Source organism: Halichoerus grypus, chromosome 8 (genome assembly GCF_964656455.1).
Source record: "Halichoerus grypus chromosome 8, mHalGry1.hap1.1, whole genome shotgun sequence".
Taxonomy (NCBI): Eukaryota; Metazoa; Chordata; class Mammalia; order Carnivora; family Phocidae; genus Halichoerus; species Halichoerus grypus.
Window position 1 is genome coordinate 120132234 of NC_135719.1, and position 16618 is coordinate 120148851.

General features: G+C 47.9%; 1 long non-coding RNA gene across 1 annotated transcript in view; it reads right to left on the reverse strand.

Moving 5' to 3' along the window:
• Positions 1-380: 380 nt before the first annotated feature.
• The window catches only part of LOC118551580 (uncharacterized), a 100324-nt gene continuing 84086 nt past the window's right edge, over positions 381-16618 (reverse strand). The window contains exons 4-5 of the long non-coding RNA XR_013440745.1: positions 2060-2271; positions 381-1578 (exon numbers count right to left, since the gene is read on the reverse strand). This is a non-coding gene — a long non-coding RNA (uncharacterized LOC118551580). The remainder of the gene's footprint in view (positions 1579-2059; positions 2272-16618) is intronic.

The following is a 16618-nucleotide window of genomic DNA, read 5'->3' on the forward strand; positions in this document are numbered from 1 at the left end:
CACCCATCCCTGGGATTTGTACCAAGTGTGGCCCAATAAGAGCTTTATAGCCGTTCACAGGGCCCCAGCCTTCCCTACGAACTCCAGTGGGAAAGTCCCAGCCAGAACCCTGGGTTTTGCTGGCAGCTGTGCTCTTGGGTCGCGGTGGGAGACAAGACAAGGTCCTGGAGCCTGCTGTGCCTCAGTTTCCCTGCCTGTCAGTTTGGACAACCATGACCACAGCTAATTCTGAATTGTCTGCCTGCTGGTGGGACCAGGCACTGGAGGGGGCTCAGATTTATGGCACGGAAGTCCCAGAATGAGTCAAAGAAGAGAAAGACCAAAATAGATCAGGAGCCGCAGGCCCAGAAAAGCAGCCAGAGAAGATTAGACACGCTGCCTAGAGAACCAACCGATGACTTTATTGAGGGCTCTTGCTCATAAACAGCCAGTGTGTTATTTTAACTTCCACCGACCAGGCCGACCCTTGCCTGCGATGGGAAGTTGGGGATTGGAGCAGTCCATGGGCCTGCTGTTGCCGTGGCCGCTCCAGGAGCTGGGGCTCTTCCAAAGGAAATCAGCATGGGGTTCTGGGGCTTGGCGGAATGGATGGACAGATGGACAGTCTTTGAGTGAGAAAGTCATGGTTCCGAGGCAGGGAGGCGTCGCAAGTGTGCCCCCTTCCCTGCTGCAGCTCTGCTCATGGCCGTAAGGCTTTGTTTGTGCGGCATTTCTGCTGAGAAGCCCTTCTTCCTTTACTTTTGCTTCTTGGTCTCATGAATCCATGTAGAAGGCAATAGGCCAGGAGCACAGACGTGGAAAGGGTCCAAGAACCGCTTCACCATGGCTCCCATCCCTGAGAGTGGCCCATCCCCAGCAATCCCCAGCAACGGCTTTCCCTCTCCCATCCTGAGCCCTCACATCTTCTGTCTCATTACACATTCCACCTCGCCTTCCTAGCTCATTTTACTCTTCCCTTCACGTGCAGAGCTGCACCGACAGGTCTGTTCCACACTCATCTCCCGCTGGAGTTCTCCAGGCCACAGTGGCCCCTGAGTCACATCTGCCAGCGGCATCGTCCAAGGCCAGCACTTGTCTGTTTGCAGATAGGGGTTCACAAATATCTCATTTCAGCCCTGAAGGCCCTTTCCTCCCTCTCACCACCCATCCATTTCCCGCTCTTCTCTGCCGGAAATGCTCCCAGCCAAGGCAAGCCAAGCCAAGCAGGTGTCTGTGGCCTCACAGACCCTGAGGATGAGGGTCTCTTCAGTGGCTACTGGATTGCTCTCTGACACCAGCCGGCAGCTCCTGGCGTCTGCCACCGGCCCTCCCAAGTTGGTAGCCTATGGAGACACAGCCCAAACCCCTGATCCAGCCTCTTCCCAGTCCAGCTCTGTTGGCAGAATGAAGCTCCCTGCAGAGGAAAAGCTGCCTGGACTGTCCACGAGGCACCCAGGATAACAGGGCAAACCACCTGTCCCGGGTTGGTCCGGGCTTGGGGGCGTATTAGTGGGTCAGTACGAGGGAGGAGACAAGAGGAAGAGGTCTGGAGCAAATGTCAGATTTTTGGACAGGTCGTTGCCGGCAACATGTCTTTATCTGGAAAAGAGCACACGAGAACTTAGAGTGAAAAAGAAGTGTTGCAAGCCCTCCATGATAGAGCCCCATGCTACCGCTCTTCTGGTCTGCTCTACCATGCCTTCTCCGAAGAACTCCACCTCGGCCAGACCTACAGACCCGCCCTGTATCCTGCTCCTTCCATTCTCTTTGCTTACAATATCTATCTAGATGTTGCCCATCTTCAGAGATCCAGCTCCAGCCCTGCCCTCCACTCTCCGCCCAACCCTCGGCCACACCTCTGGGAAGCCTGGAGCCCCCATGTCCTCTCCTTCTCCACTCGTGGCTCTTTTTGTCTACTGCACACACAAATAAAGTTTACCTCTTTACTGAAGACTATCGCATATGTTCTTCATTTCAGATGTATTGACCTCTGTGTGTCCCCCAACCTTATCCCAGAACGTGTGCCCCAAGGATGCCTCCCCAGTGCTCTGAGCACTGTAGGGCCTTAGGCAATACTTACAGATGTGATTGGTTATCCAAAAAGATAGTTAAGTGATCAGAAAGAGGTATAATTTGGAAGAACTATAGAAATGTTCCATTAGCTGTGAGTGTGGGCCCAGGTGGTCCCTTCTTGGGGGCAGTGGTGTAACAAGTTTCCCTTTCTAAGCAGTCCCTGGTGGTCCTAGAATCCCACAGAGGCCCATGGAAGGTGGCGGTTGGGTGAACAGTGTCCTGCAATCAAACAAGACCATAAATGCAAAGCCAGAGAGCTAAACCATGTTAGCTTTACAACCCCAGGTGAGGAGAATGGTATTTACAGACTTGGTGACATGTTTGAAAGAGTGAGTTTCAGAGGCTAATATTTTAAGCTGGACATCCTGAGACCATGATGTTCTGTTTTTATTCTCCTCCCCATCCTTCCCTCCCGTAGCCCCTGGAACTTTCCATGCAATTTGGACAAGAGCATGAAACCTCTATTGTTTCTCAATCCTTATTAGTGCTAGGGAAGGATTTAAAAACTGCTTTGTGGAAGGTTGATTGGTGAAGAGTGGAAAACATTCTGGGGCCTCAAAAGTACATTTCCCATTACACCAAGCTTCCATCAGAGAATGTCAAAATTCTAGCAGAGAGGAAGTTCCCTCAGAGAATTCCGAGGGCAACGGGACTGGGAGGAGATACACTAAGTCCTTGTTTGCAGATGGACCCATCTGGGCCCAGAGGTTCCTGACAGTCTAGATCCACCTATTTCAGACCTTTCTTTCTCTGGAGCACTCCCTAAACAGAGGGTGGGAACCTAAAACTTTGCTATTTATACACCCCAGAATACAAATGGAGAAATCAGTGTTTTCTCTCCGAGCAATCTAGAAAGTACTAGCCAAAGGACAAATGGCAAACAGCTACACAAGCGTCAGGGAAGTCCCGTAGGTCATAAGGGATGGAAAATAACCATGAGACCTTCATGCTGCTCTCCCCAGGGGCCTGGACAGCCACCATGCAGTCTCGCCATCCCCCTTTGGATGTCTTTCACCTTTCACTTTTTTGGACGGTGAACAGTGTTTCTGATTAATCTCCCGTCCATCCCCTCCAGACAGGCAACACCTACAAAACAGAGCTCCTCGTGCATGGAAATTAAGTCCAGAACATTCTCTACCGTGTGGGTTTTTTGCTGTTTGTAAACAAACCTAGATGCTAATCCGCAGTCTGCCTAACCATGCTGACCAGTTCTATGAACAAGTCATGTCTAGCCAAATGGAAACATCAAATCCTGTGGTAACGCTACTGAACAGGAAAAAAGTTGTGCCTGTTTTCATGCTGAGAAAAGCAGATAACCTTACCAGCACACACAGAAATAATGATCTGAAAGTATTGACAATTTTTGTTTTCACTAAAGTGTGAAACACATACACACACAGCTTTTTTTTTTCCTTCAGATTACAAAAGTAACCAATGCTCCATGCAAAAAAAAAACAAAAACAAAAACAAAAACTTGGGAAATACAGAAAAATACAACTGGAAAACTGTTGAAAGTTTTTGTTGAATTTCCTTCCAGTGTTTCTCTATGAATAGTCACCTATATACCAATAGATAATATATATTATATTGCATATTATATATTATATAGTATTTAATTATATAAATGAAGAGGTATATAGAATTTTTTACATATAAAACATTTGTTCACATATATTCTTACATATTTATTTATGAAATATATATATTTTTGTGTTTCATATAAAATTTCACATCAAATGTCAGAAATCACCCATTTTGTCTTTTAATTTTTACTCTAAGGTAACTTATTAATTGTAGAAAATATGCTTGAGCCAAAAGAAAGAAGTGAAAATCATGTCTATTGCCACCATGCAGGAAAGACTGACCATATGGCCTTCCCATTTATTTTAAATATGCACACGTAAGCATAAAATGATATGTCAAATTATACAAAAATAGCATCATGATACGGTGTCTAAATGATATGTCAAATTATACAGAAATAGCATCATGATACGGTGTCTTTCCTCGATATGCTGGGATAATACCAGTGAACATCTTAAACCACTGTATTTTCCTCTCCTTTGTGAGTCATCTCTCGAGATGGCTTCTTCTTGCCAAGGGGACACCACCTGGGACTATGGGCCGCTGCTCAGCCTGGAAGGTCCACGTTGACTTTTTTTGAGTTGCTAGAGGCTTTCTGGAAAGAGGGTTCCTCAATTCTAAAATCTTCCTTTTACATAACAAGAACAAAGTCAGGAAATCTAATAATGGGACTTTACTGTATGTCTTGGTGCAGAAAAGACAGCAGGTAGCCCGAGGAAGTTTCCTCCAGGTGGGAAGGGATGTAGAAAGCTCTTCCAGGCCAGGAAGAAAAACAGAGGAGAGAGAGGAAGAAAAGCAGCAGTTAAACAAGGTGGGCCTTTCCTGCCCCCTTCCTTAAGATCATAGCTTCAGGATTGGGGTATTATTAACATCTAGAGGGAGTTTGAGGGGGATCTAAAAACATCTGCATTGGGGCCCTGCTTTTCCGAGATATAGTTTGAGGAGATCTCAAGTCTTCGGGCTTTATCTGGCACAAACCTAACATGGTGCCATGGGATGGGTTAGAAATGATGGGGGAGGGGGCTTGTGCCCGCGTGGTGCAGTCAGTTAAGCTTCCGACTCTTGGTTTCAGCTCAGGTTGTGATCTCAGGGTCATAGGATGGAGCCCCACATTGGGCTCTGTGCTCAGTGTGGAGTCTGCTTGGAGATTCTCTCTTCCTCTCCCTCTGCCCCTCCCTCCCTAATCAAGAAAGGGAGGAAGGGAGGAAGAGAGAAAGAAAAAAAGAAAGAAGGGAAGAAAGAAAGAAAAAAAAAGAGAAAGAAGAAAGAAAGAAAGAAAGAAAGAAGAAAGAAAGAAAGAAAGAAAGAAAGAAAGAAAGAAAGAAAGAAGAAAGAAAGAAAGAAAGAAAGAAAGAAAGAAGAAAGAAAGAAAGAAAGAAAGAAAGAAAGAAAGAAAGAAGAAAGAGAAAGAAAGAAAGAAAGAAAGAAAGAAAGAAAGAAAGAAAGAAAGAAAGAAAGAAAGAAAGAAAGAAAAAGAAAAAGAACAGAGGGAAGGGCACAGAGTCTAGGCAAATGAGCATGAGACAGCACCCCTATTCTCCCAGCTTGCTTGGGTGTCTAGGGAATTCCTGCTTCCCTGACGGGCCAACTCAGTAACCGAAGTGCTAAGAAAAGGCCTAGGGCGGAGACCCAGAAGCCACAGTTACTACACTGACTGGTTAGCACACTAATTTTCACATGTCATTTACTGAGTTCCCACCCCACGCAAGGAGCGCAAAGATGAGGCCTCACTCACCAAAAACATAGGTGCTGGGGCACCCCAGATGTGAGAACAATTCCACAGACACTCTGCTACTGCCTCGGGCTATCAGGCCTCTGAGAGGTTAGCCTGGGCATTATTCCCTCATCCTGTTTTCTAGGCCTTTCTCATCTCCCTGGCCCTCCCTTAAACCTAGTCGCATTCTCTTCTCAATCCTCTATCCCATCCTGCTTTATGCAACCTTTCTTCCACCCACTGCTTCCACAAGTCTTGGGGTGTTCATGGTAGTAGCAAGCCAAGGGTAAATAGGGCCAGGCCCTCAGGCTATGATGAGCCAGTTGGGAAAATGGGACCAGAATGATAACTGGGGTGGAAAATGGGCAATAGTAATTGTTATTATTGTGTATCACTTATATAATTAGCCTTACTATGTGCCAGGCACTTGACATGTACGGTATGAAGTCATACATTTGTGTTAACTCCTGCATTAACTCATAACTCAAATGGATGAGCTCATGCTACGCTATAACAGCCTCTGAGGTAAATGCAACCACGAGTCTTCCCTGTAGAGACGAGAAGACCAGCACGGAAAGGTTAAAGCGATTGGCCCAGGTCACACAGCTAGTAAGTAGAAGCCAGAGTCCCCTCTCGTCAGGCTGGCTCTACACCCTCATCGTAGGTAACACTCGGGGACACCAAAGGCTCTGAACTTGAACCTGGGAAGCGGCTGCCTCTGGCATGGGAACCCAGGCTGGCCCATAGAGGTCCCAGAGAGTCTAAAACTTCCATAATAGCTTTTGGAAGTTTTCCCAGCAGGCAGGAGGTTTAGAGTATCTATGGCTCCTACTTGGTAGCGCTAGACACTGAGACCCCGGGAGATTAGGGAAGGGGGGCGTGCCCACAGCTGCAGAGGGAGGGCAGGAGAGAGGAATGTGCACCTGCGCTGCACGCTATCGGGGGTAGAACCAGCGTCCAGGGAAGTGCACTCGTCCACACCTGCACGGCCGCTTCTAGGACGAGGCAGGCGCAGGGGGGCCCTTGCTGAGGAATGCAGAGAGGGAGGCCTCCTTTGTCTCACTCCAATGGCTTTCCAGCAAAGAGCCCAGAGTGCTTTGCAGGCATCCATTTATGCGCTTAGCGCCTGAGCTGCATTGACTGACGGACAAGCCCCTCCGCCCAGCACCCAGGGACTGTCTCCACTCGCAGGCAGGCCAGCAGGAGGTCAGAACCAACTGGGGCAGTTCTGCTCCCTTCACGGTGCCGCACCAGCCAGGTGGGCTTGCTGAAGTGAGTGGTCTGAGGAGCACCCAGAACTAAAGGCCCCAGGGGTTCGTAAGAGATAGGCCTGGGAGACAGACTGCGTACATTCAATGCTTCACCTCATTCAACCCTGACAGTGAGGACCAGGTGGAGGAGCCAGGCGTGGTCCTCCATGTGTCCCAGATGAGGAAACTGAGGCTCAAGGTCAAAGCTAGAAAATGACATTTCGGGAACCTCAAACTACATTTCCTGGCCCCTATTCCAGTTCTATCTTCCCGTATACCATACGGTCTCGAGCACCCCTGGCATTTAAAATACCAAGCCCAAGAGGGACTTTCGGGCCTAAATCAGGCTGGCCCCAGGGAGCCCATTCGGGGACAGTCTGTTCGCCTAGTGATGGGTGTATCCGGGCCTGCCCAGACGCTGCATAGACTTAGAGCTTGCCCTGCTTCCCCCGGCCCAGTCCTCTTCACATGAACTTGACCCCTTCATACATGTCACTTCCTGTCCTTGATGTGTCTTCTCCTGCCCTTTCACCATGCCCCCTGCCCTCAATGCCCCCTGAATACCCACCTTTCAGAATGACACCGTGACTGACTTGTACAAGGAAAATGAGGCTGCCCTCCCCATTTGCCCTATTCCTCCTCCTTACTGCTCTAAACCCCATTGTCCTCAACTCTGTGCCTTGCATGAATCCCTGTGTCCTTTATTCATGGGCATGGCGTCAGCCTTTGTATCCTTCCCCTTACACACTCTCCCATGGGCCGAGGTACATTTATGCTTATTTTACCCAAGGACAGAAAGCTGTGTTAGACGCCGTATGTAGGCGAAGTCACCGGAGTCATGCCAGCAGCCTCTGGGTCAGGCTCGGCTGTGATGGAGGCAACTCCGAGCCTCAGCCAGGTCCCCCTGGGTCCGTACTGTTGTTCCAGAGCCCCTTTGCAGCGCCCCATGCCAGGCTGGCTTTGGCTGTGTCTGCAGAAGCCGAGGCTTTGAGCATGTCTGGCTTCTCCCAGCTCCCCCAGCCGTGCTCATCTACCCTGCACAAACCCCCTCTGCCACCTCCTTTGCAATGTGAAGGATATCGCTCCCTTTCTCCATGCCTGGCTCTGTGCTAAGCACGCACCATGTTTCATCTCATTAATCCATGTCATAACCTTATGGATATTTTTATCCACATTTTACAGATAAGAAAAATGAGACTCAGAGAGAGAAAATAACTTGCCCAAGATTACATAGCTAATAAGTGATAGGGGCCAGATTTTAACCAACACGCTCTTAACCACAGAGCTTCATTGCCTCGTTCAGTCCCTATGGGACAGTCAGCGGAGCATCCTCAAGGTCCCCCATCTCTTCCTGGGGTTCTGCCTCAGATCTCTGACAACACCCTCCACCACCACAGTTTACACTCGTGACGCCTGAGCCATATCTGAGTCCACTGAACTCCATCAAAGAATGGACTATTGTTTCAAAAAGAAAAAACTGGGGAGTGGGGTGATGACCCATTTTACTCTTTTCTTTGGGTAACTATTTAAGTGAGAGTTTTCCATGTTCCCTGTCCCTGTTCTAGGTCCCAAATGAAATCAACAAAAGCCCCGCCCTCATGGAGTATACAGTTTTATAAGTTACATAGCACAGAATAGAGAGACAAGTGCTAAGAAGAAAGATAAATCTGGGCCGAAGGGGCAGGAGTCCCGGTGGGTGTGCGGGCTGCCTCTCTGGCCAGATGAGGAATGGCCTGAGGCCTCTGCCTCCTGTGGGGTTGGTCTTGCCCCAAGGCAAAGCATGGTGGTGAGGCTGTGAGTGTTTCAGGGGACAGAGGGCTAAGAGGCTGGGCCTCCCCACTTCTGCCTAGGTCCAGGAAGGGGCAGGCCATCTGGAGCTCTAGGTCCTGGTGTACAGAAAGGCCTTGCTGAACGTGACAGCGTGTGTGGATTCTCTCCCATGACCAGTGAGTGAAGGAGCCCTTTATGAAATCTGGACTCTGGGCTGGCCCTCTGCAGGCCCACCCCCTCTCCTTCCTGCCTCGGCCCCCTCCTCCTCTAATTAGTTTCCGCCGAAACTGTGCAGAATAATTTTACTGAAACCTAAAGATTATAATTAGAAAAATAAATGTTAGCTAAATGAGTCATATACTGCATTTCACGATCAAATATAAATAATTTTAAAACATCATGATAGGAGGGAGAAGGAAATTAACATTTATTGACAGTGTCCTAAGTCCCAATTCCTTTATACCTTTTATCTCATTTAAACCAACCCTCACTACATACTTGTGACAACTAGGCATTGTTGTCCCCATTTTGTAACTTAAAAAAAAAAAGATTTTAAAAGGTAAAGTATGGGCGCCTGGGTGGCTCAGTCGTTAAGCGTCTGCCTTCGGCTCAGGTCATGATGCCAGGGTCCTGGGATCGAGCCCTGAGTTGGGCTCCCTGCTCAGTGGGGAACCTGCTTCTCCCTCTCCCACTCCCCCTGCTTGTGTTCCCTCTCTCGCTGTGTCTCTCTCTGTTAAATAAATAAATAAAATCTTTATAAATAAATAAATAAATAAATGGCAAAGTAACTTTACCAAAGTTACATAAATAACAAGGTTGGATTTTTAACCCAGATGTGTCTGACCCCAGAGTCTGTGCTATTTCTGTTTCTTCATCAAGCACCAGCTTAGCCATTTATGTGGAGAGAGTAATCTTGGTTGAACTACGTAGCCACCCATTGGCTCGGTTTCCCATCTGTAAAACGGGTACGGGGCTAATAGCTAACTTACCCATCTACCTCATGGTTCTGTCCCGGTGGTCACATGAGCTCATGGATCAAAAAGGCCTTGAGAACTTTAAAGCACTGTGAATATGCAGTGTTAACCCTCACCTTGAATGTAGAAGTCATGGCTTTTCTACTATCTAACCTTGTCAGTATCCAGTGGTACCTTTCATCTTAGCCAGTCTAGTACATTTTCCACATTCCTGTTCCAATGGGCTCATCTCTGGCTGCTGGCTCTACACTGGATCGTCTGTGTTGGTGTCTTCCCAGGACTAAGCCCTTCCTCTTCCACAGCTGTCCCTCAGCCATGCTCCTTACCACTGAGCTGCAGGTATTCCACAGTGGTCTTCCCTCTGGGACCCCAAGGGAGCAGTCGGCAGACACTCCTCTCCAGGAGGGGATGGTAATGTCTAACAATCGGCTTTCCAAGTGTACCACTCACATGACTGTTGGTTGATAATTTCATTTACAATGATAAGTAAGACAGCAGCGAAACAACCAAGACGTATCTCACTCATTTGTCAATGACAGGAGCAACCGCTGGATTGGATCGTTATTTTTGGATACTGGGAGAATATCAGCTCGATTCCTTATGTTATTCACAATGTCACGGCTACAGACCTGACACGCTTTATATTTCATCTACCTTGTTAGTATTTTCGCTATCACTTTCTTAAGTCTAGGCAACCAACAAAACCATAAATCAAGCCCCGATTTGTAGAGTTTGCCAATTTCTGTGGCATAAATATTCTCACCATGGCTGGTTTTAAACCACCCAATGTGAGATTACTGAATGTGGAGTTGGGAAGAGATGCACAGCAGCATACGACTATATGGTATCCCCACCATATGGATGTAAGAGACATGTAACTCACAAGCATAGAGAATAGTAAATTGAAGCCAAGTAATTAGAATGTGATCTGTTTTTAGTACTTATTATTGTTGTTTTTAATATAATGTATTCAATTGTAGGTTTATATAGTTTCATTTTCATAATGGCTGTGTTTAACAACCGGCTCACAGAATTCCTGAAAATTTAACAATCAGCCAATGCAAGGCAGCTCCAGCATACCGCTGTCCCCTCCCCTCCTCCTGTGAGCCCCCACAGGCCTCATGCCATGGGATAGCCACACCATTTGTTGAGTAACTCCAGCTCGTCCAGGTCCACCTAAATCAAGAGAACATTATTCAACATTCAGCTTCTCCAAATAAGCAGTGTCGACGGCAGTCCAGTGGAGTGACTTAATGATCTGTTTCCTTCAATAAACTGTGATTTCTGAATTTAATTCAGATACCTGAGTGTCGTTGTAAGCTGAGAGTGAGGTCCAAAGGCGTCCATGATGTAATATACTAGGTTTATACTTGGCAAGCAAACGACTTTGTGAGAAATGGATTTTCTTAGGCCGATTTTAGGAAGTTTGGGGTGTTTTTTTAAGAGTTAAGCCAAGGCAAAAAATAACCCTTGCAACATATCACTTTACAGCTGGTCAGCCTGGGAGAAACTATTCTGGGATATCCAAGCTAAGGTGCCTCTTTAAACTCCAGGCAAACTGGAATCAGGATGTGGGGTTTCTATTCCTGTCTGTGTCAAGGACTTGGTATGTTATCCCTGGCCAGTTGGTTCCCTGGCTGGTGCCTCAGTTTACCCTGTGGTGCAATCAAGTCAAATGCCTTCACCAAGGACATTAGACTTGAGCTCTGGAGAGTAAGAAAGATAGTTGCTAGGGTTTGCTGGAGGGTTCGGGGTATCCCCTGGAGGTGTCCTTAATCAGTGTAGACTCTAGGAAAAGCTAAATTTTAGGTGACCTCTTATAGGAAATGACGAATGAGCAAGGTTTACCAGAAAGCAGCGGGAAGAGGACTAGAAGGAGGGGGCCTCCAAGCAACATCCGGGAAAATGTTGGGCTGAGGGCTAGAGTAAATTGCAGTCAGTGTTCACGTCTCTGGAGCAGCGTGTGGGCAAAGGATGAGCTAGTCACAGAAAAGGTAGGTGAGATGGGTTAGTGGTGCCTTTCTCTGGGTTTGATGAAAGTTTCCTAAGTAGGAAAGGTACGTGATCAAAGTTAGGATTCTGAGACCCACATGGAAGAGCACTAGGGACTTGGCAAACTTGGAGGCAATACCAGTTTCAGAAACACCCCCGTAGATCGTGTCCCGGGCCGCTGTATAAATAGCCTCTGTCCCATTCATCGTGAGTTCTTGTGGAACAAGCCTCTCTCCCCCACTTAAAGTTTGAGCGGCCCTTTGGATGAAGAAGCGTCACTGAATTCTTTACAGTTCCTTCCTGTGCCTTGGACTTCTGTCATCTCACTTTTCCTGCCAGCCACCTAGGGGGAGGGGACACTATCCTAATTTTCACATGAGAGCAACTGAGACCTACAGTTGTTAAACGACCTACTCCAGATCCCAACTGAGGCTCAAACTCATCAAGTGGCCACAGATCATGTACCTCATCTACACAAATCTGTCTCTATCAAACCTGACTAGCTAGTTCGTTTTTCCCATCCACAGGCCACTTTTTGAAATAAAAAGCTGTTTGATCTCGAGAAAAACTAAAAGGCCAGTTCCAGTTGTCGAACACCACAAGCTGGAGAGAATCTCTTCCAAAAGCTCTATGGGAAGCCCAAGGATTCTCAATTCCAAAGCCAGGCAAAATTTGGATTTCCTCTATAAAGAGACAGTCCCTCCCTGTTTAGAACATACCCTTCCTCATTAGGCTAGTTCTATGTTTTGTAATAACTTTTGCTTACACCACAAAATTGTCATAGATTATGGAAACACACAGGCCTTGGAAAAAAGGTCCCGAGGCCCCTGGAAGTCATTATTCCTTCCTTTAGCAATTGCTGAGTTAAGCATCAAAAATATGGTTCCCATCTTGCTTCCCCCCAGCCCCCCTGCCACAAACATACACACACACTCACACACACGATCTGCTAGACATATGTTGAGAAGAAAGCAGGGATGTGGGGGTGGGAGAAGAAGATTCACATGTCGTGAGTCAAGAGCTTAAGCATTTGAAAAGAAAAAGTGGGAGAGGGTGGGGAGTTTGCAGCCCTCGAAATGGAATATCCAAAGGATTTATTGCTTTTGAGTATCTCACAAGGCATTTTTTTATATAAAAATCTGTAGCTTATGGTTTTTGTTGGGGGGGGGGGTATAGGGCAGTAAACAAGAGCTCTGAAAGGGGAAGGAAGCCAGGAGAAAGCCAGCTCCATTAGTCACGCAGCTGCGTATCCTGTCACAAAGGACCCCAGTTGAGTAATCGCCCAAAATATGCCTGTTATTTTTTTTTCTGTCAGAAAAAAATGGGGCTTGCCAAAATGTACTGTAAAAAAGAAAAAATCTGGTCTGTCAGCCCCAGGGGGGGGAAAGGAAAGGAAAGAAGAAACAGGCATAACTTCTCAGCACTCCCTGACCCTCTCCCAACTTATCCTTAAAAGAAAACGCCTTCAGACTCCTCACAGCAATGGAGCTTGTCTTGAGAAAAGCTGGCTCTGCGAGGTGTTCCAGGTGTCAGGATCCCTGCGGGCTGTGGTGCCAAGAGGTGGCTGGGGGGGGGGGGGGGCACAGCAGTGGGAGAGGGTGCTGGGATGACAGGGCACATGAACAGAAAGGGGACCAGAACATTGACCCAGTCCTTTGATGGACTTTAAGTGGGAGAGCTAATTGTCCCATCGGAAGCCTATGGCAGCCACACCAGTTCTGCGAGGTGGCATGAGCCCGGCCAGCAACTGAGCATTCTGATGGCCTCAGCAAAACCACCATCATCTCAGGCCTCAGGCTGTTCAGGCCACAGATTGAACAACAAGAGTTTGCGTGGAAGGACATCCGACTCTGGGGAAGTCTGAAGAACAGGAGCCAGGGAAGGACCAGAGCTGCCCACAGTCTCAGGTGTGGTCCTGGCTGGCTTTCCGAAAGCGACGCACAGCAAACAAAGGTGTTCTAAAGCCTGGCTCAGCTCCTGCCTCTGGCCCATGCTCTCAGTCCTGGGACACAAAGGATGGTCAATCCAAGCACAGAGCACTCCTGGAAAGACAATTTCCCTCCTGCTCACATTCTGCTCCAGTCAGAGTTGTCCAAGGGGAAGGAGACTTCTCCTTAAGAAACAGAACAGAGCCCTAAGGGAAGGAACAAGGCCGATGCACGATCCCTTTTGTTCTGGGCTCTCTGGAGCCTGTCCTAGAGGAGAGGGCCCAGCCCTGCCTCAGCTCCAAGGGCCAGGCTGCAAGAAGACCCTTTCCAGGAGCACCTCCAGTAATCAGCGTCCTAACCTTCAGCTATTTGGCAACTCCAGCCCAAGGACCAAGCCAATCCCCCTGCCGGTGGCCGCAGGAAGGGCCTTCGAGGCCCTTGAGCCCTGCCCATCCTGTCAGAGGCACAGTCCCAAAGCCAGTCCTGAGCTTCAAGACTCCACCCTGTCCACTCCTTCCCCTGGGAGAGCTACTTGACACCTAAAGCCATCCCCAGGATGCTTATAAAGAGACGGGCATGGCTTCCTGCAGAGAACTCGCCTGTGGGTGGGAAGAGGAGATTCTCCTCCTGGTTTCGTTGCTGATCTGCTGTGGAATATCGGGCAGCTCAAGTAAACTCTCTCCTCTCTGTAAGATTTATCAGCTATGAATCAGAGCCTCTATATGCCTGCAATGTGCAAGGTCCTGGGACTTCAGTGGTGAATAACACAGATATAATCCTTTTCTTCACGTGAGACCCGGCAACCTTTCCCATACCTTCTGTAGCACGTGACTGTGATTCCTGAAACCAGCTCCTTGGGTGGGTGGTCTGGGGGTTGGGGGGAGGGTGTGATAGGAATAAATACAACAACAAATAAACACACACACTGTGATTTTAAGGAAAGAAACAAAAACAACCAAATACGAATACTAGCATTTCCAAAATGCTTATAGGTAGAGGACAGCCCCTGAGCCACCTGAATATAATGAAAATTCTACCAAAGCATCTGGAATTCACTCTGTTCCACATTCCAGCTTATTGGGAAACGTAAAGGACGGAGACCAGCTTATCATGCACAAACTCCATGAATGTCAGTGTGCAGCGTCTAGTTCATATGAAACCCCAGGTACTGGGCTGACCCGCGGGGACTCTCCTTCCTCATCTCCACTCTAGTTGAAGGACCTATGAGGGCTGTTGTCTTCCTCAGAGGTCAGCCTCTTCTTGAGGCCAGGTCCTTCATATAAACCATGAGTTGAAATCAGAAATGTCAGCACCACCCCAAGCCCGTTGACTAATGTGCCGAGGCTGACAGGCCTGGCACAGGAAGACAGGGGTGATGTTCTCAGCCCCCGAACTGCAGGTGAGTGAGGTCTCTGGAAGTGCCCACCCCCACACGGATTTCCCTTTGTGGTAGCAGTGACTTCTGAGCCACTGAGCGTGGGGCTGCCACTTAGCTTCGCCCCCTCCCCTTCCTGTGCCCCAGAAGGGGGTTGGGAGCAGGTCCTCACAACAGAGAAGGCCCCACTTCCTCCGAGTTCCTGACAACATTTCTCAGCCGCGTCAGGCCTTACAAGCCTGCAGTCAACAGGCACCCGGGTGATGGTGTCTCTCTCAGCCCCTATTTTTCCCTCATTAGCCCTTTGATGTCTCTAAGCTGACAAGGTCAGCATCTTCCAGGCCGTGAAGAACACGCCAGCCAAGTACCCCTTCCAATCAGCTCATTAAGGGGCCGTGTGGTCTCGGTCAAAGGAGAGTCTAAGGGGCTTACTGAAATGAGTCACCCATTCTGCCCCTGTCCTTTGGGGGGGCTCCACCCTGTCAGCAAAAGGCCTTCAACAGAAGGGTGCAGAGGTGAGAGCCGAGAGAGAGAGAAAAGCTCTAGTACCCCGCAAACCGCATCTCAAATAAGGTGAGAGATGGGTGGGCTCCTTCCATCCAGTATACTGGTGAGATGCAAGGGAGTTTCATGAGGCCCTTAAAGTCCACCCATGAGCCTGTTACTTGGTGCCCTTGGCCCAGACACTGGGTGGGGGTTGGGCGGGGGAAGTAACCAGAGCCTCTGAGTGTGTGAAGAGTCAGTGGCCTGACAAAGCACTTACTGACCAAGAAAAAATTAACTTCAGGTGCAGCAGGAAAGGTCTGGTACCAAGAATGTCTGGGGTTTTGAGACACTGGAAAAGATTGCCTAATAATGTAATGGGCTCCCTTCCCTGGAAATATCTGAAAATAGGATAAGTACTCTCCCATCCTGGATGGGCCAGCATTGCCTTGAAGTAAGGGGATGGTAACGTTGACCCATGGAGAGAGCTTGCAAACAACTTTGAGTCTATGACATGGTACGATTTTTTCATGGTGGTGAAATATGCATAACATGACATTTGCCAACCTCCATGTTTAAGTGTGCGGGTCAGCGGCATGAGGTACATTCTGAGCATCCATCAGCACCGTCCATCTGCGGAACTTTTCATCTTCTCAAACTGAAGCTCTGTGCTCATTAAACATTAACCCCCCATTCTCTCTCTCCCCAGCCTCCGGCAGCCGCCATACCACTCTCTGTCTCTGTGAATTTGACTAGGCTTTGTACCTCATATTAGTGGAATCAGCCAATATTTGTCCTTTTTGCGCGACTGGCTTATTTCACGTAGCATAATACCTTCAAGGTTCATCCATGTTGTAGCATGTGTCTAATTTCATTCCTTTTAGGGCTCCTGTTATATATGTCCATCCACAAGGGATACATTCTAAGACCCCCAATGGATGCCTGAACCCACAGATAGCACTGACCCCTATATATAGTAGGTTTTTCCCTATACATACATACCTATGATAAAGTTTAATTTATAAAGTAAGGATAGTAAAAGATTAATAACAACTAAAATTAAAATAGAACAATTATAACAATATACTGTAATAAAATCTATGTGACTATGGTTTCTCTCTCAGATCTTACTCTACTATACTCACCCCGCTTGTGGTGATGTGAGGTGATAAAATGCCTATGTGATGAGAAGAAGTGAGGGGAATGACGTAGGCGCCGAGAGGTAGTATTAGGCTACTATTGACCCTCTGAAGATACATCAGGAGGATCATGCGTTTCCAGACAATGGACCACAGATAACCGAAACCGGGGATAACAAAACAGCAGATAAGGGAGACCACTGTACCACATTTTATCTATTCACCTGTCATGGACATTTGGGTTGTTTCTACTTTCTGGCTATTGTGAATAATGCTACTCTGAACATGGATGTACAAATATCTGCTCAAGTCCCTGCTTTCAACTCTTTGGGGTATACCCAGGAGAGGAATTGCACA